This window comes from Papio anubis, chromosome X (assembly GCF_008728515.1).
Source record: "Papio anubis isolate 15944 chromosome X, Panubis1.0, whole genome shotgun sequence".
Lineage (NCBI taxonomy): Eukaryota > Metazoa > Chordata > Mammalia > Primates > Cercopithecidae > Papio > Papio anubis.
The window spans coordinates 55,845,009-55,869,751 of record NC_044996.1 but is presented as its reverse complement, the minus strand read 5'-3'; the positions used below and the strand labels follow the sequence as shown (position 1 = coordinate 55,869,751).

Below are 24,743 nucleotides of genomic sequence, written 5' to 3'. Positions count from 1 at the left end.
TGAGGGAGGAGGTTGGGTGGAAGGGGTATAGTCTGAAGTCTCCAAAGCTTAGAGCTCTGACACCCTACAGTTTTATTTTGCCCTTCCAATCCATCCAATGTGACTCTTTTGACATTCTTAAAATAATTGAGAAAAAATTTCTGATACAGCTTGTAAATTCTGCTATTTGATCCTTTAGTAAATTGACTATTTGGCAAATAGGCTTTTCTGCGACTACATCAAGAGTCCTTGCTGTCAAAGAGATTCCTTAGCAAATGGAAGAGATGAATAATACCTTTACCAAGTTACAAGTAAAAAGGTGCCCTTAATTAAGTCTGATTTTCAAAATAACCCATTGAAGAGTACAGGGATTATTATCCCTAATTAATATCTGTATTTAATACTGGAAGATTCAGAGAGGCTGAGTTGCCCTCAGTTAAAAGATAATGAAAATGGAGGAATCAAGTTTTGACTCAGGCATTCTGGCTATAAGACCAGTAAGTGTATTTCTATTATACCATTCTGAAGATACTCACTTTGTATAAATAATTTCATTTTTCACATTTTAAGGGCTAGAGAGTTGGGGACAGGAGATGAAGGAGTACTGAAGTTTGCTCACTTGATGGCATGTTTATGTATACTTTTCTTATGCTTAGGAAATCAATTTCACAATAAATTATTTTAAGAAATTTTAAGCCTATTGTTTCAGATATGAATTAACTACATACTATTAGTTTAGAAATTATTATTAGAGCAGTTGTTATTTTTCTGTATGACAACGTTAGAAAATAATGAAGTTCAATATTTTGATTTTTGTAACTCACAGCCCTGTTCTGGGTCTCCTTTTCAAGTTTCAAACTTAGCAGGACCAGAGAATTTCTTGTTTTAGACTGCTAATTATCTTAAGACAAAAAGGGATCACCCTAGGTTCTGTTGGTTCTCACATTACAGAGAAATTCCCATTTTCCATTAATGTATTCAAATACATTCACTTTAAAGATACCTATACTATACTGCTAAAGAGATTACCCTCTATGTCTATGTCTCTATTTTAGGACTTCAGCTTTCAGAAACAGCTGTAAAACTTTCTTAAGCGTTATGAATATAATATTTCTCAACTCATCTTAAAACACTTACTATTTACTATTTCTCTTATTAGGTATGGCTTCTGAAATGGTTTAATTGCACTTCAAAACTATAGCATTTTATTGATTGTATTTTTTGAAAGCTGCTTTATGTTCTGTAGTGTTTAATGGAGGATAAGTTACTAGTCACATATGATACTGTGCATATACTAGATTTTAATGTTTAGTGCTTACTCTTGACAACTACGTAAGGAAGATCTATATACTAGTTCTGGATTTATTTTTGAAATTGAAAGTTGTACTTTTGAAATTATTATGAGTAGCTTCAGTTTGTATCACAGTATACCACCACCAATACATTACTGGTGTCATCTTACGTGATGTATGAAAATTTGAGGTACTAGAGTATAGTAAAATTCTGTTTACCCCTATGTTCTTATTCATTTAAATCCAAATCTAAGTCTTTCTACTGGTACTAAATATTTTACATCACAACAGAAAATTTTGATAACATTGTAAAAAAATATATAAAGAAACTAACAAAATTACAAATGACCTCATTCATTTTTTAAGCAGTTAAAGGCTGTGGAATAAAGTGTGCAAAATAATGACATGCAAGATGAAGACCACCTAAACCTTATTTGCCTTTCCTAGCCTAGCTTGTTCTATTATGGGTTTTATATAAACATACTTTGAAATGAAATCCATCAGTTGAAAAACAAAAATAAAATTCTTAACCAAGTGGCAGGCATATACAATAGTCCCCCCTTATCCACAGGGAATATGTTTGAAGACCCTCCAGTGTATGTCTGAAACCACGGATAGTACCTAACCCTTTATATACTCTCTCTCTCTGTGTGTGTGTGTATGTGTATGTGTGTGTGTGTGTGTATGTGTATATACACATATAACCTATATATATAAATGTACATATAACCTATATATATATATAACCAAAACTCACTCTCTCTCTCTCTCTCTCTCTATATATATATATATCCATTTGGTAACCAAGACAGCTACCAAATGACTAATGGACAAGTAGCCTATACAGTGTGGATACATTGGACAAAGAGAAGATTTGTATGCTAGGTAAAAGAGTGTGGGACAGTGCAAGATTTTGTCATGCTACTCTGAATGGTGCACAATTTAAAACACATGAGTTTTTTATTTCTGCAGTTTTCCATTTAATATTTTTGGACCATGGTTGATTGCAGGTAACTAAAATTGTGGAAGGGTAAACAAAACTATAGATAAGTGGGGGGCTACTGTAACATAATCTTTGGTTTTTAGGTATATCTCAGATGTATCTGAAATAAACATTGAGATACTGAATGAATATTTTCTAGCAGCCATCTTTGCTTTAAATTTAAGCATCCTTCTTAACTCTAAAATTATGAATCTAATTTGTGTTACATTTTATATTGCTAATTTCTTAATTTTTTATTTTATATTTTATGTTCAGTCCATCTTTCCGTTGCTTGGAATATTTTTCTGAGGTAATTAGAAATTTATATATTCTCCTTAGATTTTTTTTCTGAAGTCTTGTTACAGTGTGATGGTTTTTCTTAATTTAATTAATTAGAGAAACTACAGTGTAACTAAATTCATGATTGAACATATTTTATACAAATTACAATTGAGAGCTGAGGGACTATTGTCAGCATTAAAAACTCAAAGATTCCTAACCTTACTGTAACGCCCTTCAAATTAGGATTGGGTTTATTTAGCATATAAGAGCAAGGGCTATGTAGTTTTCTGATTTCTAAATAAATACAATACATACTAAAAAAAAAGTTTTGTTGCATATTCATTTATTTATATATATTATTACAATTTTATTGAATTTTGTACAAACAGATGCAGCAATAAATAACTATGGCTTAGTCTATATCTTCATGAAGATGAGGAGATAGATATAAAACCAATATTCATTTTAATCATCCTAAGTGCTTAAAGAAAATATCCAGGAGATTAGAGGGAACTAGTTTGGGAGGACAGGAAAGACTTCCCTGAGGAAGTGATATTTAAGCTGAATCTTTAAAGATGAATAAGGATTAGATAAGCAAAGAGAATAGGAAAATATTTTTAATATGGACAAATTAGAGCTTAATATTTTAAAAATATATAAACAATCTGAGATTGGATATTCCGAGCTAACAATTCAAGTTATTTAAACATCGTGAGCTTTATAACAGCATGGAAATAACAATATGTGGCAGTTTGAGAACCTTGCTGAAAAATAACCTTTTTATTTTAAATGAAGCTGTGTGTCACACATTGGTTCAAACTGTCTGTAAATGGAATATTGAGAAGGAATATGGCAGCCAGCAAATGTCAATTGCTACTTTGATTAAGAACAGAATGTTGAAAAACAAATACCTAACAAAAACTGATCAATTAAAGTGTGTGTGTGTGGAATAGAGGGAGGAATAGCTCAAAACATGAAAGATGTTTATAAGGAGCCACTATGATATCTAATTCTACATGCCATTTAATAAGCAGACTGGCCATGACTGGGTACCATATCTGTTGACCCCAATAACTCATTATTCAACTGTTTACTAGAAAATTTTTATCCAACAGCAAATTTCAATGTGCCTATTCTAGGTAACTCTATGCTGGGGCCCTCTGGGTGATAAAAGGTGTTTTATTAGCTGCTTCCAGACACCCCACTTCTCACAAGGTTAAACAAGTCGTATGCCTGCTAAATGAGTTAGCAGGAGATTTAAAAATAGAATTCAAGGTGTTTTTTTTTTTTTTTTTTTCCTTGTGCTTTCTTATGGTGGTTACACTATCTTTAAAGTTTGTGTTGGTTTTTCAGTGGCACAAGTTTAGATTAGTTGCATTTGTATACTTCCAAAGAGTTGAATATTTATTTGTCCTAATACATATATTAAAAAAAAACTTATTCAGAGATAGAGAAGGGTAAACACAATAAGCTTACTGATCACTCAAAACTACCTGTACCTACTCATTTTCTCTTTCAGCAAGTGTTTATTGAGTATCTGTGGTATATAGTGTCGAAGGGTTATCCTTAGGAAACCAAAAAAAAAAAAAAAAAAAAAAACAAAACACAAGAAAACATGGTCTTGGCTGGGCGTGGTGGCTCACGCCTATAATCCCAGCACTTGGGGACGCCAAGGTGGGTGGATCACTTGAGGTCAGGAGTTCAAAACCAGCCTGGCCAACATGGTGAAACCCTGTTGCTACTAAAAATACAAAAAAATTAGCTGGACGTGGTGGCTGGTACCTGTAATCCCAGCTACTCGGGAGGCTGAGGCAAGAGAATCACTTGAACCCAAGAGTCAGAGGTTACAGTGAGCCGAGATCGATCCACTGCACTCTAGGCTGGGAGACAGAGTGAGACTGCATCTTTTTTTTTAAAAAAAAAAAAAAAAAAAGGGGGTCTTTCTATTTGAGGAGTTTTTGATGTTACTAGTGAAATGAAAGGTCTGCATATTCTCACAAGACATGAAGCTGAAAACGTAAAATATCCTTCTGAATTCAGGGTTGTTTTGTTTTAAATTAGGGAGATATGGAAATACCTGCTATAGTATTTCATTTCTGCTGTGTTCTATGTGAATATAATGTGAATACTCACTGAATGTATATGCTATGTCACTGGTTGAAACTTCTGCAAGTTTATTTTCACCATTTGAAGATGTATATTATTTCCATTTTTACAGGAAAGGGAGTAAATACACTCAGGACTAATAGTTGCTTATTTACAAAAATGTTCAGAAATTACAAGTCATTACTTTAATAAAAAGTTTATCATAGTAGTGAGTGTTTCAAAATATTATTTCTAGAGATATTGTTTATTTTCAGAGAAATAATCTGTTGAAATGTAGATTTCTAAATTATTTTCTGCATTTGATATCAAGTGTCCATAGAAAAACGCAGTATCCTTTAGGAGTACCAAGCTAACTATTAAGTGTGTTTCACATACATTTTGAAAATTATGTTGCTTTTATTATAAGTTGGAATTTTCTTCCCTTTGGAATAACACGAGTTTTCTTTGAAAAGGCTGTTACATGAAAGAGAAAAAAACACTGACCCAGGAGTAGCCCAAACACCTGGATTCTGATGCTTTCAGCGATATAGCTGCATGAATTTCAACAGCACAGTCACCTAGCTTGAATCTTGTTTTCTTTGTTGTTATCTGCCCTGCATATCACACATGGTTGTTACAAGGATCAAATGGCATAATATATGTGCAAATGCTTATAAGTTATAACTTGTCGTATAACGTAAGGTACACCTATTTTATGAAAGCTAAGCTGTATGTATTATCCAGTAGAGGAAGTCAACCATTTCCATGTTATAAAATCCAGATCTAAATTTCTCCTCCTCTTAAAATAATTTATTCTTATATCAAAGCAAATGTTTGGAGTAAAGTATATGTGTGTGAGAATTCTTTTTTATTGATAGGACAATGATAAAATATTTGATGAATACATGGATATTTAATAATATATTACATATATTGACAAAACTCATTTGATTCCCTTGAAGTACACGTTTTTAATTTTGTATTCCAGGGTACTAGGTAAAATCATTCATGGTGGTCATTGGTTGTTTATGCTAGATATTGGACTATTTCAGCCTTGATGTGTACTGTGAGCACTGATGTAGTGGCCAGTGGTGACAATAGAGTAAATTGACATCCATGAGTCAGAATTTTAGAACTTGGTTGAACCTTCCATGTGGCATGGCCATAGATGAAATGAAGGCTCAAACAGATGTGTGAAATGGCATTTTATCTGGCCTCTTGACAATATCCAAGGAGTCTGCTCCAGTCATGAGAATGCAGCAACATGTTCTTCCGGGCAGACCTTTGGCAGAATTGTGGTTCCAGGAGATCAGTCTGGTTTGGAGCAAAAATTCTTGCCAAGCTTTGGGATTCACCATGCAGGATGCTGTATTCAATTCCTAGAGGGAAAGGTTAGCATAATGCCAAGTTAGCTAGTGTTCGAGTCAAGTTCCTGGCCCAGCAAGGGATGTTTACCCTGAGTACATGGGACTCAAGACTTAGGACAGGAAAGATAAATCTAGATATGACTTACAGTCAATACTGTGGATCCTAAATATTTTGAGTTCCCTTGCCATAACTGAGCCTGCAGACAGTAGTTGTCATTGCCTGGAAGCAGCCACTTACAAGGCTGGAGGAACATACTAAGAAACATGCAGCTGAAATATGACAGATATGTCCACTTCTCTCTGCTTCTTTTAACTGATGTGGGAATTTGATTGATACAACCAAGAAAAACTTGCTATTTTTGATACCTCTAAAGATAATCCCTGTATTAGAAATTAAGAAGCCTGGAGTCACATGTATGTGTGTCTCATGTTCCAACTGAAGGTTTGAATTTTGAAAGAGTTTAGGAGGAAGATAAAGAAGTCAGTGGTTGACTATGTACCTAAATTTATTAAAATTTTAAATTAAATATTTAGTGATGTGTTATCAATACCATTTCCTTATAACAATAATAACCAGTTTGAGAACTTGATGAAAAAGGTCACATTCATAATAGTAAAAAAGTATAAGCTCATTTTAGTAAGCTTAATAGAAGCATATATAACCCACATAAATCTACAGCACTTTGAGAGCTATAGAAAGAGACTAGAATAAATATGAAGACAGTACAATTCTAGATGGATAAAAGCCATAAATATATAAAATTTCTCTTTTAAATTTATACATTTAACATAATTATAAATTAAAACAGGAATTTTAGTTGACTTTATTGAATTTAGCAAGATTATTATACAGATGGAAGAGGAAACTGGCAAGAATGTAAAATGCCATTTTGAGAACCATGGGCAATATTTTGGTGATGGGGGATTAATCCTATAATAAGATAAAGCATTCACATTTTTAAAAAAGAGAGATATAATAGCACACACATTCATGTAAATAAGTGGGAATAAAAAGAAAGTTCAATAATAGATTATATTTTTGGATATGTATATTATAAATATAAACTGTGTTTTCTGTAAGGATAGAAAATAATGGGGAGAAAATACACATTCCAATATCATTCATTAAATAATCTGCCTGTAAATCTGGGTAAAAATTGATCCATAATTCATATTGTATACTAAAATCATAGACAGATTAGAAGTAAACATTGAAGTGAAAATGTTGTAAGCTTTGAATTAATTGAAGTTACAAAAGGACAGATTTACAAGTTTGAATAAATAAAAGCTAAACTGTATAGAATGCTGTAAAATATAAAACACTCAGAAAAATACCTGCAAGTTTATTACTCAAGGGATTAATATTGTTAGTATCTGTGCACTGCAGAGAGTGTGATGGAAACATGTAGGTTTGGATAGATAAATGTGCAAAAAAAATAGACAATACACATAAGTGGAAGTAAAATTAGCAAAATGGGAAAAACTTTAACATACCAATTGAGAAATGCAAAATTTGAAAATGATCGGGAGGCTGAGGCAGGAGAATGGCGTGAACCCGGGAGGCGGAGCTTGCAGTGAGCTGAGATCCGGCCACTGCACTCCAGCCTGGGCGACAGAGCGAGACTCCGTCTCAAAAAAAAAAAAAAAAAAAAAAAAAAAAAAAATGAGGTATCATTTTCCATCTTTTCAACTGGAAATCTAAAAATGACATTGCGTAATACCATGAAATTTGTACATCACTGTATTATGCTGGTAGCATTAAATCTGTTTGAAAAGAATTTGACAGAATATACCAATCTTTGTATCTATTGACCCCTGTGATTTAGTATTTTGGACAATTTATCCTAAGGAAATTATCCAAAAGAAGAAAAAAGTGTTTATTTGCAGGATTGTTTATACTAATGGAAAATTGGGGTGTGCAGAACCCTTACTTCCAAGAGGGCAATGCTTAATTATGAGCAATACACTCAGGAGTATTATCAGGTAGGCACTAGAATGACTTAGGTATGCTGTGTAGAAAATGAAAACATTCTTCTGATACAGTGGTTAAAAGAAATTACACGTCATATGATGTATGCTTTCAGTTATGTACAATGTAATTATGTAATCATATGTTAGATGACAGTGTGAAAACTAAGCTTCTAGTCTGGTGGGATTTTTAATGACTTATAAAAAATTATCCCCGGACTTTATGGGGTAAAAGGAAAATGAGAATGGCAGAGATTTTTAAGGTTTTAATGTTATGAATGCTAAAGTATTCTGCTAAGTAAAAATGATAATAATTTTTATTGATCATGTTCTTTGGACCAGGAACCCCTTTAAGTGTTCTGCATTTATTCTTTCATTCTGAAATGCTTGAAAACTGAAAAGGAGGTTTAGGCAGGATATACTTGTCTCCATATGATAGAAGGGCTGTGATAGGATGGGACAATTTGAATAGTCCTTTTTCATACCATTGGAGGTTAAAAAAAAATCTGTTATCAGTAATGTAAAAATTATAAGGAAACAGATCTTAATGCTAACAAAACGAAACAGCAACATACGCGTCCCTTTCTTTGCTTTCTCCTCCTCAGGAAATTGACATTGCCATACTTCCAGATGTCTAAACTAGAAACTTGTGTTTCATACTTGATTCCTTCCACTTCCTCATTCTCTACTTCCAATCTGTGACCACATTCTATCTATTCTAACTGCTGAAATATTTCTGAAACTCATCTGCTCCTTCCCATTACCCCTGTCACCTTTCCAGTTTAGGCGACCATCCTCTTCACCTTGATTACAATAGCAGTCTCCTAACTGGTCTCTTTCCTTCCATCCTTACCCCCTTTCTTCTATTTGCTACACAAATCTAAACATGTCACTCACCAGCTTACAAAAATCCTCAGTGATTTCACTTTGCTAGTTTAAGTCCAAACCCTTTAATGGGGCTTTCAAGGTCTTCATGACTTACATTTACTTCACCAGCATCTGCTCCCCAGAAAATAAATTCATTCTCCCTTTCTGCTCCTTGCCCCTTTCCCCACCCCATCTCTCTCAGTCACACACATGCAAATGTACACACAAATACACGTACACCCCTACAGCCATACTGAACTTCTTCCATTTCTATGAGTCTGTTTTATTCTCTCTCGTCACTGAATCTTCCAAGGTGCTATGCCCTCCACCTGGAGCACTCTCCGTTACTTGTCTAACCTCGCCTGAGCTTTCTCTTATGGTCTCTAGTTCTTGCTTATCCTTCAGTTTTCATATTAGACATTCCTTCTCCTATGAAGGCTTTTTAGACATCTGGGTTGCATCCTCCTATGTGCTACCCTAATACCCCATTCCATACCCTTTATACTCAAACATTACTGAAAAGTAAGGGCCACCTGAGTAGCATTGTACCTTTGGTTTACTACCATATCCATAGAGTTAGCAGAGTGTCTGGCCCATAGTAGATGCGTGGTAAGTATTCATTGAATGCATTTGTATGGTTTGGGCTTGTGTTGTCAACTCCTTAAGGTTTAGATTTTTAACTTCAAATTTGAGCACTGTCTTCTTGGTCAGTATATTATTAACAACAAGCACAATGCCAAACACGGTACATTTTCAGTAATGACTGGAAATGAATGAGTAACTCAGTAAGTATTTGAACGAATGATCATTGTAATGGTGACACTTCACTGAGGTTAATGAGCATTCCCCCTTTCTTTAAGTTCCTTGAAGGGAACTTCATTTGTCTCTGTTTTACCTAACATAGTGTCTTATATGTAGTAGACACTCATTGGATAATTGCCGTGAATTCCCAAGACTGAGCACTATGTACAGAGTTCCAGCTAGTGCTATCGTAAATTAGGTGATCTTGACCATATCTGGAATTCGAACTTTAGCTGGATTTCTCTGTAAATTTATGTATGTGTGCCTGTATGCATGGTCTTGTCAACATATATTTTTTAAAGAAGTAGACTGGTTTTGTATTCATGTATACAGTGACCATTAAAACAATGCCATCACACTACAACCAGTCAGAGTTCTCTTCTTATTGTTGGTTGCTCATTTGTTTTACTGTGGTTATTTTTGCCTTGGACTTTCAAAGAATCGTGGACTGTAAACTTTTAAGGCAAGGTTTAAGTCTTGTCCTAATCATTCACTGTGTAGTCAACAAGAAGGTGTTAGGACTTGAGAAATAAATTACCTGAAGGAAATATATATGAGAAACGCTTTATGGGGAAATTTTTTTGTCTTTCCTGCTTGAGTGCAGAACTTCGGGTGTTGTGTAATACATATTCTTTCACCTCCACTTCCCTTTGTAAATGTGCTTTACTCATAAATGTCTGTCTATAAAGATGTGTCCTGGGTCTTCTTTAACAAAGGAGGTGGTACATACTTGAATAACCATCCTCTAAGTGATTGAGGTTGAAAACGTACAAATCTTTCTTGGTTGAAGTAGGAGAGGCCGTACCTGCTTTGTTATGAGTGCTTTCTTTGTGTTCTCATTATTCCTTTTTTTTTTTTTTTTTGGTTCTACATTTTTTTCCTGTACTATTTTGTACAGCTCCTTTCTTATTTTTCTTTCACCTCTCAACTCTTTTATTATCACTCTTTTTATTGAAACCATATATCCATGTTTTTTGAGTAAATTTGACCATAACAATTGGTACAGCTTTCTTTTTAAAATAATATTTAATGTATTTCAATTATAAAAGTAAAATCTTTAATTTAGAAAATCTGAAAACAAAGGAAATTTTAAAGAGGAGAGTATGTATCTAAAATCCTGTTACTTAGGTATAATTATCATTAACATTGCCATAAATTACTATTTAGATGACAGAGACATTTTAACCTAATTGAAATCATTCTGTACCTAGAGTTTTATATCTCATTTTAAATAATATTGAGTCAAAGATATATTTCTACATCATTAAAATACTTTAATAGGCCAGGCACAGTGGCTCACGCCTGTAATCTCAGCAATTTTGGAGGCCAAGGCGGGCAGACCACTTGAGCCCAGGAGTTCGAGATCAGCCTGGGCAACATGGGGAAAGCCTGTCTCTACTAAAAATATAAAAAATTAGCCGAGCATGGTAGCATGCACCTATAATTTTACCTATTCAGGATGGGGAGGTGGGAGGATCGCTTCACCCCGGGAGGTCAGTGCTGCAGTGATATGTGATCATGCCATTGCACTCCAGCCTGGGAGACAGAGTGAGACCCTGTCTCAAAACAATTTTTAATGGCTGCATAATATTCCATTTTAAATAGCTAATCAAAGTTTACCTCTTTATTTCCCTATATTTGCACTGTTCAATGTATTTACAAGTTTCTCTGTTATAAAAATGATGTCATGAATAACTTAGAACATGAAGTTCTAGCTACATTTCAGATTGTTTCCTGTGAAAGATTCCTAGAAGTAGCATTATTAGGTCAAAAATAAGTCATACTTTTTGAGGCACTTAGTTTTTTTTTTTTTTTTTTTTTTCACATGACTTTCCAGAAATGTTACGACAAATCTGCCCGTTGCTATCAGCATTGTAAAAGAATATCCATCTTACCACATGGGTAGGGCTTTTTAGTTTCTTTAACAGTATTGTACTTTCTTTAACAGAATATTAACAGAATACTGTTAAAAATGGATAAAAAATGGATAACTGTGTGTACGGTTATCAAATTAATTAAACAAAGAATATTATCTGGCATACATATTTGAATCTTGTTCTGAAGGCAGTGGGTACATGATGTGTTTTCTTACACTTGGAATCTCTTGTGTGTGTGTGCTGGGTTGTTGTTCTCTGAAATTGCATTACTGTGTTAAATCCCCAAACTAAAGCAGTGAATTTTTGTGTGAGTTCTGTATCTTTGTGGCCTTGACAACTGAGCCAGTCCTTTGGAGAATAAGCAATCCTGGACTGCATTTTAGGGCAGTGAGAACTGCTGAAGTCATGAGAGAGAAAGACGAATGGATAGGACACTGAACTAGATATCAGATGCCCTAGGCTTTATTCCCACATCCATTTGTCATTGTGTATCATGGCCAAATTTGATTAAAGAACTTTCCCAATCTGTAAAACGGGGATAATATGTCTCACCTTACAGGGATTCTAAAGGGATTACTGAAATATTTTTTTCTAATGCATTTTGTGTTCTTCCAAAAGAGCTCTAATATTCAGAACCAAATACTAAAATCTACCTAAAATCTGAATGGTAGAAATTAACTATTATACTTTGAAGCGTTTTAAACCCCAGTTTGTTAAGAACCTAACACCTGGCCGGGCGCAGTGGCTCAAGCCTGTAATCCCAGCACTTTGGGAGGCCGAGACGGGCGGATCACGAGGTCAGGAGATCGAGACCATCCTGGCGAACATGGTGAAACCCCGTCTCTACTAAAAAATACAAAAAACTAGCCGGGCGAGGTGGCGGGCGCCTGTAGTCCCAGCTACTTGGGAGGCTGAGGCAGGAGAATGGCGTAAACCCGGGAGGCGGAGCTTGCAGTGAGCTGAGATCCGGCCACTGCACTCCAGCCTGGGCGACAGAGCGACACTCCGTCTCAAAAAAAAAAAAAAAAAAAAACAACAACAACAACCTAACGCCTTAGTGAAGAGGGACAGATAGTCAACAGAAGAATAAACAAAGAAAATACCAAATAAGAATGAGCCTCCAAAAGACTAAAACATTGAGTGTTCTTTTTTGTTAAGATGACATTTTAACCCATTTATGCCAGAGGCTGCAGACTTTTTATGTGAAAAATCAGACCTTGGCGATGACCCTGAGCAGTAGGATATAATAACTCCCACAAGCTTATTGTTCCAATAATGGAACAGTAGGTATAAGTGAGTTAGTTGTGTGCTGCATCATATTGGTTGGCCAGAGAAGGCCTGTGTGAGGAGGGGTTATTTGAATGATGGGAAGGAGACAACCATGCTCAAATTCGGGAAAGGGGCCCCCTAAGCAAAAAGAAGAACACATGCAAAGGTCCTAATGTGAGAATGGGTTTTGAGTGTTTGAGTGCCAGATAAGAGACCAGTTTGGAAGTTAGTAATTTGGGGGCAGGGGAGGGAATCAGATGAAGTTGTAGAAAAATTACCCAGGGCCTTGCAGGCTCCTGGAAGGAGTTCAAATAGTCCGTAGTTTGGATCTCTCATACTTACTAGCTTTGTGACCTCAGATAAAGTTTTTGAAATTTTGTGAATTTTTGTTCCCATTTATAAAATGAGTGTAATTGTTGCTTTCCAAGGTTGTTTCTATGGATTAGGATAATAAATTTAGTGAGTAGTACAGTGAATGGCACATAGTACACTCAAGAATTGGATATTGCTGATGATGATGTTTGGACAGGCAATAAATGTCCATTGTGTACCTAACTATGTGTCAGGCATAGGGCCAGACGCTTTACATTTATTTATATTTAAATCCTCGAAACAATTCTATAAGATATATTGAAACTGGAAAAAATTGTTACTTGTACAATTAAACAGTGGTCTTAAGTAGCAGACTACTGGATTCAAATCAAATTTTCATGACTCCAAAATTAGTTACCCCTCACTCCTGTATCATATCAAGGGAGTAAATCAATTGTAATCAGTTGGTTGCTTTTGTATGTAAATACAGTTTGTAACTAGACATGCTTTTAGAGATGAGGCCAGTCTCTGGCCTTATATGAAGAGCTCTTGCCAGGCAGGAGCTTTGTGAATGTTCATATTCCTCTCAATGCTTAGGATCATGCCTCGTTCCTCCTAGAATTTCTTATTATATTCCTTGACTAAGTGGATCTGCATAACAATATTAATACTTGCCTGCAACATGCCCCAATTTTTCTAATAGCCTAAGGAATATTCAGGTTTTTGTTTTTTCAAGATTTCTTATTTTTCCCAGAGACATACTTCATATAGCAGTCTTTTCTTTTGAGAGTGTTTTGCCCTTAATTGTACTAGTTGGAAGTGTCAGAATAGTGCCTTAACCTATTGAACTCTAGATGGCTGACTTTTCTTTGTTATTTTATCTTGTCTTGTTTAAAGGAATATGGAATTGGCAGCAGAGCCCACTAACTGATGTCAGATTTGGTTAGCATAAATTGTATATTTAACATCAAGTAAACATGCAGTTAAAAAAATCATATGAGTTGTACTTTTTATTCTTTGCTATACAAAATCTTCACTGAATATATTTAATAAGTTGAAAGGCTCATTCATTTTGTGAGAAAGTCTATGAGATTACTGATTACATTACTTATTGAAAATATTTAGTATCTATATCCTACTTTGGAATGTAGAAGAAAGAAATGAAGCCTTTTGGAGACACGTGTGTGCATGTCTGTTGAATTGTTAGATTATATTAATTTTTTCTCTGAGAAGTAAATGACATGCTAGAATAGTAAATTGTATAATGTGAACCATGAAAAAAATATTGTTTCTAAAATAATTGTTTTGAGGAAACAGAAATGTGTGTTTCCATATATTCAAATTCACAACTTAGGTCCTTAGAGGTAAGAATGCTACCAGCAGAAACAGATGGTTGGTAATCTGTAAAAGTAATGCCATCATATTGGGTAATGCTATACTGCTGTTTCTATTGGCATAACCTCTAACTATGACATGATATATAGCACTTATGGGCCAGAACATTGTTTGTACTTTTATAAAAACCCTACGAAGTCTATATGCTCAAGTACTAGCTCAGTTTTCTTATCAGGTTGGGTTTTTTGTTTTGTTTTGTTTAGACAGTCTTGCTCTGTCACCCAGGCTGGAGCGCAGTGGCATGATCTCGGCTCACTGCAACCTCCGCCTCCTGGGTTCAAGCGAGTCTCCTGCCTCAACCTCCCAAGTAGCTGGGTTTACAGGCACGCACCACCACACCCAACTTATTTTTTGTATTTTTAGTAGAGATGGGGTTTTACCATGTTGGCCAGGCTGGTCTCGAACTCCTGACCTCAAGTGATCTACCCACCTCGGCCTCCCAAAGTGTTGAGATTACAGGCGTGAGCCACTGCACCTGGCCAGGTTGTTCTTTCAAGTTAGGATAGGACACTTTGGGGTAAGCAGTATTTCATGATTCACTGTATACCATTTTAGAACTAAAATTGGTTCATGCAGCAAAAATGAATTATTTATCACAAAAGGCTTGAATAACCTATACATCCATCACTGCTATAGAAAATAAACACGTATGTTTGAATTTGTTAGGTAAAATTAGTTTATTGAAATTCCCCCAATCAACTTTCATATATTTTTTGAATTTACATATGCTAATATAAGCAAGTCATTCCTCTTTTAAATATTAACCAGAAGAGTATCCCACTAAGATACTATTTGATTTCAAAGATGTCAGTGTTAACTTTAAATATTTTCATTATACTGTTTAACTACATAGCAACATAAGGTACACACTATAGCAGTATCTCTTATACAACTTATGAAATATACATGTTAAATACAAAACCCATAAAATTTAAATTAACATTATTTTAAGTAATCATTTGCTGACTCTAAATTACCAATTACAATGTGAATATATTACAGTGTGGGCACTTTTGGGTTCTCAGTGCCTACCGTGCCATAGGATAACCCAATTGTGCCACTAGTGTTCTCTGATCTGTGGTTAAATTTTGATTGGTATAGCATGCTGCGATGTCATTTGGTCTTTATTTTGGTACCTATGTGTTTTCACACTAAGGCCATCTCATTAGCCAGCGATAATGAAAGTTGTACTTCCTGGTAACAGTGTGCATATATGGATGCTGAGATTAGTTGGCAGGACTTGGTTATAAGGTAGTTATCTAGATGATCCAGCTTATGCTTAGCTTTATCATATTAAGAATGAAACTGCAGAATTTTAACATTACCTTACCAGACTCAGGGATGATTAAGACTATGTTCAAGGATCCCAGTTTGAGTAACATTGCTGTGAGCTCCGGGTATCTTGATCTAGCAAATCCTCAAACATAGCATGTTGTATTATGACTCAATATTTTTTGTAATTTCTGACTGAAATAGCCTTATCTACCTTTGGTGAACAGTTTTTACAGCTGGGCAGACCTTCTTCCCCCACATAGAGTCAAGTCCTTGGACCTTCAAACTCCCGTACCACCCCCTATCTATTTTGAGGGCACTTATCACATTGACAGTGGTCTGCATGTTGTTGCTTACCACACCTGAATAAGCTCTGCTGGGATGGTGAGGATATATCGTTGCTTATCTGTGTACTCTCAGTGCTTGGAACCTCATGGGAAGTCAATTCATGTTGACTGGTAATATTCTATTACAAAAAGTGTACCATATACACAATAAGAGATAGATGCCTTGTGTCTCTGTAGTCTATTTTGTGAAAAGAAACTGAGAATCTATATAATCAATGTGTGTGCAGAGAATATAGTGTCCAATTAAAATTTTATACTTTAAAGAAGAAAAGCTTTTGCTTTAGTATGCATATAGTGGCATATTCCAAATCATAGATTCAACAGGGCAGGACCTTTGGGATCATCTAGCTCAGTGGGTTTAAAACCTTATTTTATTTAACATCAGAACAGCTTATTCATAAAAAATCATATGTGGGATATGAATAAATTAGAAGATAAATGTGTAAATGCCCTCATTATTGGGGGAGCAGAGACTTGGGAAGTCTCCCCAGGAGCCTTCCTTTTTGCATATTCCCTCATCCTCCAAGGCAACCCTGCAAACACCTCAAGGAACTCCATGGACCCCCAGAATAATTTGAAAATAATAGTCTTCTCAGGCTGGGTGCAGTGGCTCATGCCTGTAATTCCAGCACTTTGGGAGGCCGAGGTGGGTGGATCACAAGGTCAGGAGTTCGAGACCAGCCTGGCCAACATGGTGAAACCCCGTCTCCACTAAAAATACAAAAATTAGCTGGACGTGGTGGCGCACATCTGTAGTCCCAGCTGCTCAGGAGGCTGAGGCAGGAGAATCACTTGAACCCAGGAGGCGGAGGTTGCAGTGAGCCGAGATTCCGCCACTGTACTCCATCTCAAAAAAAAAAAAAAGAAAAAGAAAATAAGAGTCTTCTCCTACCTAAGGTAAGAATCCTTTTCCAGCATCTCAGACCTAGTGGCAGGTCTTTGCTTGAATAATTTTGGTGAACAGAAACTAATAACTTTGTAACATGAGCAGTTAACTAGGCAATGAAAGTGCTCACTAATTAATGATAAAATAATATATAATGGCACCAAACATTAGTTAAGTGCTTATTATATACCAGACCTTATGTTTGACCAGGATCCTTATTCACCCTTATGACAAGCCTGAGGAGGGTAGATGCTTTATTGTTCCCATTTTGCCGATAAGGAACCTCAGGCCCAGGAAGTCAAGTAATCACTTGACTAAATTCATACAGCTATTAAGGTAAGGAATATTTTGGAAACTTTTGCCTGCTTTTCCCTTTTTGTTATAATCTTCCTTTGGGAACAAATTATGCCTCTTTGAAGATGGTTTCATACTGTCCTCAGAGAGCGACTCTATAGCTTGGGTTCTAGCCTTGCTTCTGACAGTTAGATATAGTCTCAGACGAGACATGACTTCTCCATGACTCAATTTTCACAGCTGAAGAAAACATGATTTTAGTAATATCTTCCCTGTTGTTAGATTCAGATGAAATATTATGCAGGAAAAGTTGTGAAAGCTGTTTTTGCTATACAAGTGTAAGGTATCCTTGATCTCTAAATCTATCAACCCCATTCAGTGCTGGAAGCACACATCCATTTATTAACATGTCAATTAGTTACATTTCTTTTTATTTTTCCTTGTTTTCCTATCCTTTGGCCATTTTACTATTGGTGCACTACCTCCCATCAGCAGGTAGAGAAGGAACTGATAAAATTCAGTGTGTTCATTTTGTCTGATAACACTTACTAAAATGTTTAGAAGGCTAGTGTTTTGAAAATAATAGGGTAATTTTTTGTTTTGTGAAAGGAATATTTCTTTATTTCATTTACAATTTATAGCTTCATTACCTACTTAAAATGCAGTTTATATCTAGGCTGTAGGAAACATTTATAATCTGCAAAAGTATTATTAAACTTGCTTTGTTATACTGTCTAAAGTTACTCTTGGAATTGGATTTACAAAATGGTAAAGCAGAGAGGGAAACCATTTTATTTAAATACCTTCATAATCTTTGCCCCAACACAACAAATGTTGGTAAGTCTTAGTGTTGTTCCTATCTTTAAGCAGTACAATGAAGAGATTGCCTATGTGAAATGTATTGGTTATCCTGTTGGACATTATCATTGATCAAATCCTGCCCATTTTTTAAAGTCGTTATTTACATACATGAACTTTCTCTATTTAAAATGGTAGTATACTTTTTCTTCTTTCCTAGGACAGTGGGTGGAGTAAAGGCAGTGTAATTCCAAAATAGAGGTAACAGGCTACTAGAAGGGTTCTTACTTGTTTTGTGCCATGGGCCCCTCTGAAAGTTGGTGAATTTATGGGAACCTTTTTAGAATCATATTTTTAGATGTAAAACACAAAGGACATAGGATTATAAAGGAAACCAATCATATTAAAATATACTTATAAAATTGTTTTTAGAAATTATGACACATTCCAGAGACATAAACACATATGTTCACACAAAAACCTGTGCATTGGATGTTCATAGTTTTATTCATAGTAGATAAAAATTGGAAACAGCCTAAATGTTCTTTAATGGGTGAGTGGTTAAATAAACTGTATTATCCATACTATGGGATACTATATGGCAATAAACAGGTACAAACTATTGATATACACAATAACTTGTGTGCCTTTCCAGGGCATTATGGTGAATGGAAGAAGCTCATGTGCTAAAAGGTTACATATAGTATGATTTCATATAAATGACATTCCTTTTCTTTATAGGTACATAGTAGGTATATATACTTAAGGGGGTACATGAGATGTTTTGATACAGGCATACAATGCATAATAATCACATCAGGGTAAATGGAGTGTCCATCACCTCAAGCATTTATCATTTATTTCTATTATAAACATTCCAACAAATTCTTTTTGTTATCTTTAATTGTACAGTAAATTATTGTTGACTATAGTCACCCTATTGTGCTGTCAAATGCTAGATCTTACTCATTCTGTTAAACTATACTTTTGTACCCATTAACTATCCCCACTTCCCCTCCCGGTCCACTTCCCAGCCTCTGGCAACTATCATTCTACTCTCTTATCTCCATGAGTTCAATTGTTTTAAATTTTTGCTCCCACAAATGAGAACATGAGATGTTTGTCTTTCTTTGCCTGGCTTATTTCACTTAACCTAATGTCCTTCAGTTCCATCCACGTTGTTGCAAATGATGGGATCTCATTCTTTTTTTCTGGCTGAATAGTATGCCATTGTGTATATGTGCCACATTTTCTTTTTCCTTTTCTTTTTTTTTTTTTTTGAGACGGAGTCTTGCTCTGTCACCCAGGCTGGAGTGCAGTGGGGTGATCTTGGCTCTGCAACCTCCACCTCCCCTGTTCAAGCAATTACCATCTCAGCCTCCCAAGTATCTGGGATGACAGGTGTATGCCATCACGTCTGGCTAATCTTTTTGTATTTTTAGTAGAGACAAGGTTTCACCACATTGGCCAGACTGGTCTCAAACTCCTGACCTCAGGCAATTCACCCGCCTCGGCCTCCCAAAGTGCTGGGATTACAGGTGTGAGCCACCGTGCCCGGCCCCTGTGCCACGTTTTCTTTATCCATTTGTCTGTAGATGGACACTTAGGTTGTTTCCAAATCTTTGCTATTGTGAATAGTGCTGCAATAAATATGGGAGTGCAGATAGCTCTTCAATATACTGATTCTTTCTTTTTGGCATATACCCAGCAGTGGGAATGCTGGACCAAATGGTAGCTCAATTGTTAGTTTTTTGAGGAACCTCCATACTGTTTTCAATAGTGGTTGTACTAATTTACATTCCCACCAACAGTGTATGAGGGTTCCCTTTTCTCCACATCCTCATTAGCATTTGTCATTGCCTTTCTTTTGGATGGATACAAGCCATTTTAAGTGGGGTGAGATGATATCTCATTGTAGTTTTGATTTGCTTTTCTCCAACAATGAATGATACTGAGCACCTTTTCATATACCTGTTTGTCTTTTGTATGTCTTCTTTTGAGACATATCTATTGAGATCTTTTGCCCATTTTAAAAAATCATATTATTAGATCTTTCCTATTGAGTTGCTTGAGCTTCTTAAATATTTTGGTTATTAATCTCTTGTCAGATGTATGTATAGTTTGCAGATATGTTTTCCTATTCTGTTGTCTCTTTGTTGATCGTTTGCTTTGCAGAAGCTTTTCAACTTGATGTGATTCCATTTATAAATGATACTTTTGAAAAAAATGATAGAAATGGGGAATAGGTTAGTGGTTGCTGGGGTGGAGGGCTGTGGGAGGGAGATGGATGTGGTTATTGAAAGCCCTACTTGGGGGATCCTTGTGGTGATAGAACTGTTCCATATCTTGGTTGTGGTGTTTGTATACCTGAATCTACACATGACAACACTGCATAGAAGTGCATATATATATACACACACACACATATAAAATACACACATAAATAAGTACAAATAAAACTAGGGAAATTTAAATAAGATAGATGGGTTTTATCAATGTCAGTATCCCAGTCATGATATCGTAATATAGATTACCAAGATGTTACCATTGGGGAAAAGGGATCTCTCTGCATTATTTCTTAGAACTGCATGCATATTTCAAATATCTGAAAATAGTTTGATTAAAAAATTGAGACACAGTAATTGTACTTCTTTACAATATTTATTAAATAACAAGATAAAGTGGCAGGTTGTATGACTCAAGTAATTTTGAAGAATTGATAAGCATAAATGATAGTTAAGGTATTTTCACAAATGTAGTATGTATGGTACAACAGGAAAGTATATGTGACTTGGTGACCAAGTTGCAGGGGCTGCTAATACCACTGTAATCTGTTTCCTATATTCGTAGTTGAAAGAAGTACTAGATTTAAGTAAGAGGTTACTGAAAATATTTTTTACTTTACAAATTCACATACCCCCTAAATTTAGACCCCAGGATAAGAACCCCTGACTTTATATCTTTTTACATTTGATTATCTGATATATCTCAAAGGCCTCTGTCAAATAAAAGAGAAACCTAATGTGTATTTGTTTTGCCTCAAGTACCATGGATAATGATAGGGGCTCATAGAAAATACTAGTAGACACACTTCACGGTTTTAAAGATTTACTTGCTATTATTCACCCGTATGCCTACTGTTCACCATAATTGCTTAACACTAGTTTTAAAAGAGAAGTATGTGTGGATTTTAAGTATAGAATAGACTATACATTATTGATATGAAAAAGAAATATGTCAAATTGATTGCTTATTATCCAGATTGACTAATATTGATTATCATTAAATATTTTAGTTTGCTTTCACTAGGAAATCAGTTAATGATAGTTTAGCCTTCAGTTGTCCATATCTTTGAGAGTATCTAGGTCAAATGAGGCTGTTGTTTTAAAAGAAACGGAGGTTAGTGTTTTGGGATTAATATTCTACTTTAAAATATCACCTTTTTGTTTCATTTAATGTTAAAATCTAAACTTTTTGAATATTTAACTGAGTAATTATTTGAAATTATTATGAAGTATTTTCCTCTATACTCTATTGGTTAAATATGTCTTTCATAACATAAGAGGTAACAATATGGACACAGAATTTAAAACTATGTTTAGAGTTTGTGTACTTGACATTTCTAATACAGGCTGAGCATCTCTAATCCAAAATCCAAAATGCTCCAAAATCCAAAACTTTGAGAACCAACATGATGCCACAAATGGAATATTCCACACCTGACCTCATGTGTTGAGCTGCAGCTAAAATGTAGCCAAAACTTTGTTTCATACACAAAATTATTAAAATCATTGTATGAAATTATCTTCAGGCTATTTGTATAAGGTGCATATACAACAAAAATAAATATCGTGTTTCAACTTGAGTCCTGTCTGCAAAATATCTCATTATGTATTTGCAAAGATTACAAAATTGGAGAAAACCAGAATTCTGAAACACTTCTGGTCCCAAGCATTTGAATCAGAGATACACAATCTGTAATACAAGTGCTCAGAAAATGATCTAAATATTTGTTCTGTGACAGTCTAAGAGTCTGTAATTTGGGGATGAAATGCTTAATTGATATTTAATATACAAAAGCTTCAATAAGGGAACAATAAATGATTTCATCATAGAAAACCTTATACTTTTCTTTCATGAAACATTTTAGCTGATCATATTTTAATAAACTTATTCAAATTCTTTTGGGAAAAATGGCACATATAATCTGAAGAATTATGATGCTTATACATTGCTGTAGAAAAGCTTTTATCACCTCTGCCCTATAATTTGGGATATATTCTCTCGTTTTGCCTATTATTTTCATCCTCTGAAAATACCTTAGTTAGAAACAGTGTTTCCTGCAATGGGAAATGACACAATATGAAGTTAATCTCATGACAGTAATTTTCTGTGTAGTTTTTTTTCTTGTAGACTTCAATTGGTAATATGTAGTATCTTTTACCCTACATTTTTTTGTGCCATTAAAAAATATTTTTCAGTGCAAATTGCATTTTAAATTATTTTAAGTTTTATTATATAAATTGATTTTAATATATTTTTATATTTTTGATACATAAATTACATAACTCTATTACTCTGCCAGTAAGAGATGGCTTTCTTACAAAAATGGAGAGAAGCCATCTAAAGGTTCTGCAATATATAGCATTCTCTATTCCACTAAATATACAGCTATCAGAATAAATAAATAGATTCACTTGGATATGGCACGTATTTTGTGTCTCCCTTTCCTCCTTGAACTCAAGGAACTGATGATGATGAAAATGGCATTTTGATTTCTTATGTTTGAAAGCTGTAGGAGCCTCCAAGAACAACAGTGTGAACCTCTGTAGATATAATCCCAAATATGTTAATCTATAGCGTTATATTTTCAGAGAACACAATGATAGATAAGAAACTCATTTGATTAAAATAGCCAAAGAAATGGACTTCATTAGGATTTATAAATCGTGGTCAATAACACTAACAAAATTACTGTTTTCATGAAAATATTGTCCATCCTATTTGAAAATGACATCCCTGATAGTAATTGCTATCTGTGTGCATGCTGTAGCTGAAAAGACTTGTGTACAATCAATAGTTCTGTCTAGTGTCTGCAGCAAGATACCTTTACAGCTAAGAACCATAAAGCCTTTTCTCAAATTGTAAGTAAATCTGTTTTTACATTTAAAAATGACAGACCATACTCAGACTAAGTCCATCTAAACTCAGAAGTGGTTATCTCCACTGCAAACTAAAAGTGTTCTTTCTTAGAATATTGCTTCTCTGCTGTTGATTTTACCATTTCATATCAGAGCAAGGGGAATCTGTGACTATTAAACTGACTCAAACTACCTTTTGATTATTTGTTTACTGTCTTAAAATAATACAAGCACAGTCACATTGACTAGTATCTCCATCCTAATGATTTTCAAATTAAGGAATGGCTTCAAATTAGGAAAGCTCTTTGTTCACCTAGGTTTGGAATAGCATGATGTACGCTAATTGCTAACTTTGTCTGCATTATTTTTTAAAGATCAAATGGGCACAGTGGTAATTTTCATTAATCTCATACAGAGCAGCTAATTAAAATTTCCATTATTACCCATCCATTATCTAGTTGTTTCCTTTGTTCAGTATCAGAACAGGATGTTAATAAGCCATTCTTGTATTACAGCCCTATTAAGTATTATGAGAACTAATGTATTGCACTATTTTGTTTTTAGGTGATTTTAAAAATATTATCTTGCACCATATTGATTATGCTGAAGGTACTTTGACACCTTGACATTTTGTAATAGAGATTTCAGAATTAAATATTTGTTGCTTTAACATTTTATTCAAAATTGAGAAAAAGTAGTATATAGTAGAGAAAGGAGCTATCCAAGGACCAGAATATTTGTTTTAGTCTCATACTCTTACTAATTATGTGAACTTAGGCAATTACTTGGATTCCTCATTTTTGTAATGAGGGTATCAGAAGAACCGATCTTTAAGGGCCAGTCCAGCCTTAGCTTGCTATCATATTTTTATAACTTTCAAATATGAACTTATGTTAAAATCTCAAAGTCTTTCTAAGCTTGGTAAAAGGCGTCTGTTCTATAAAGTTGTATATTCTCTGTCATGCTCCAGTAGATTGTTTGCTTCCATTCTTTATAACCAGAGAGGATCCTAAATTATATAATTTAAGCTTGTTTCTAAGACTTGGGTGGGAGTGAGCCACAAAGTGATGGGCTGGCTCACTTGTCTATAAGGAGTACCTCGGCCATGACCATATATTCCAATTAGACTAATCCTGAAGGGAATCAATTAGAAAAAGGGAACCAACATTTTCTGAGTAGATTGTTCTGTGTCCATGAGATGCCCAATATGAAATACCTCTGAGCTGTCCTCAGCATGCAATACAGTGTCTCAGTTTACCTGTTCTATATTCAGCATCTTTGAATATATTATAACTGAAAGTCTCAGAACTATAATATTCTGAAGCAAAACTAAGCTTAGAATCTTCAACAAGTTGAAACTCATCACTCATCCACCCTTTTGTTTATTCTCCATCCATCCATCCATCCATCCATCCATCCATCCATCCATCCAGGAAATATGTATTGAGTGCTTACTTAAACACTGTCTTAAGATCTGAGGATACAGTGGTGAACAAGGCAGGCAAGAATCCTGTCTTATAAGAGCTTGT

The 24,743-nt window shown here is 34.8% G+C and overlaps 1 protein-coding gene across 8 annotated transcripts in view; it reads left to right on the top strand.

The window, feature by feature from the left end:
• DIAPH2 (diaphanous related formin 2) overlaps nt 1-24,743 on the top strand; it is a 914,469-nt gene that overhangs the window by 165,948 nt on the left and 723,778 nt on the right. The gene's annotated exons all lie outside the window — the stretch shown is intronic.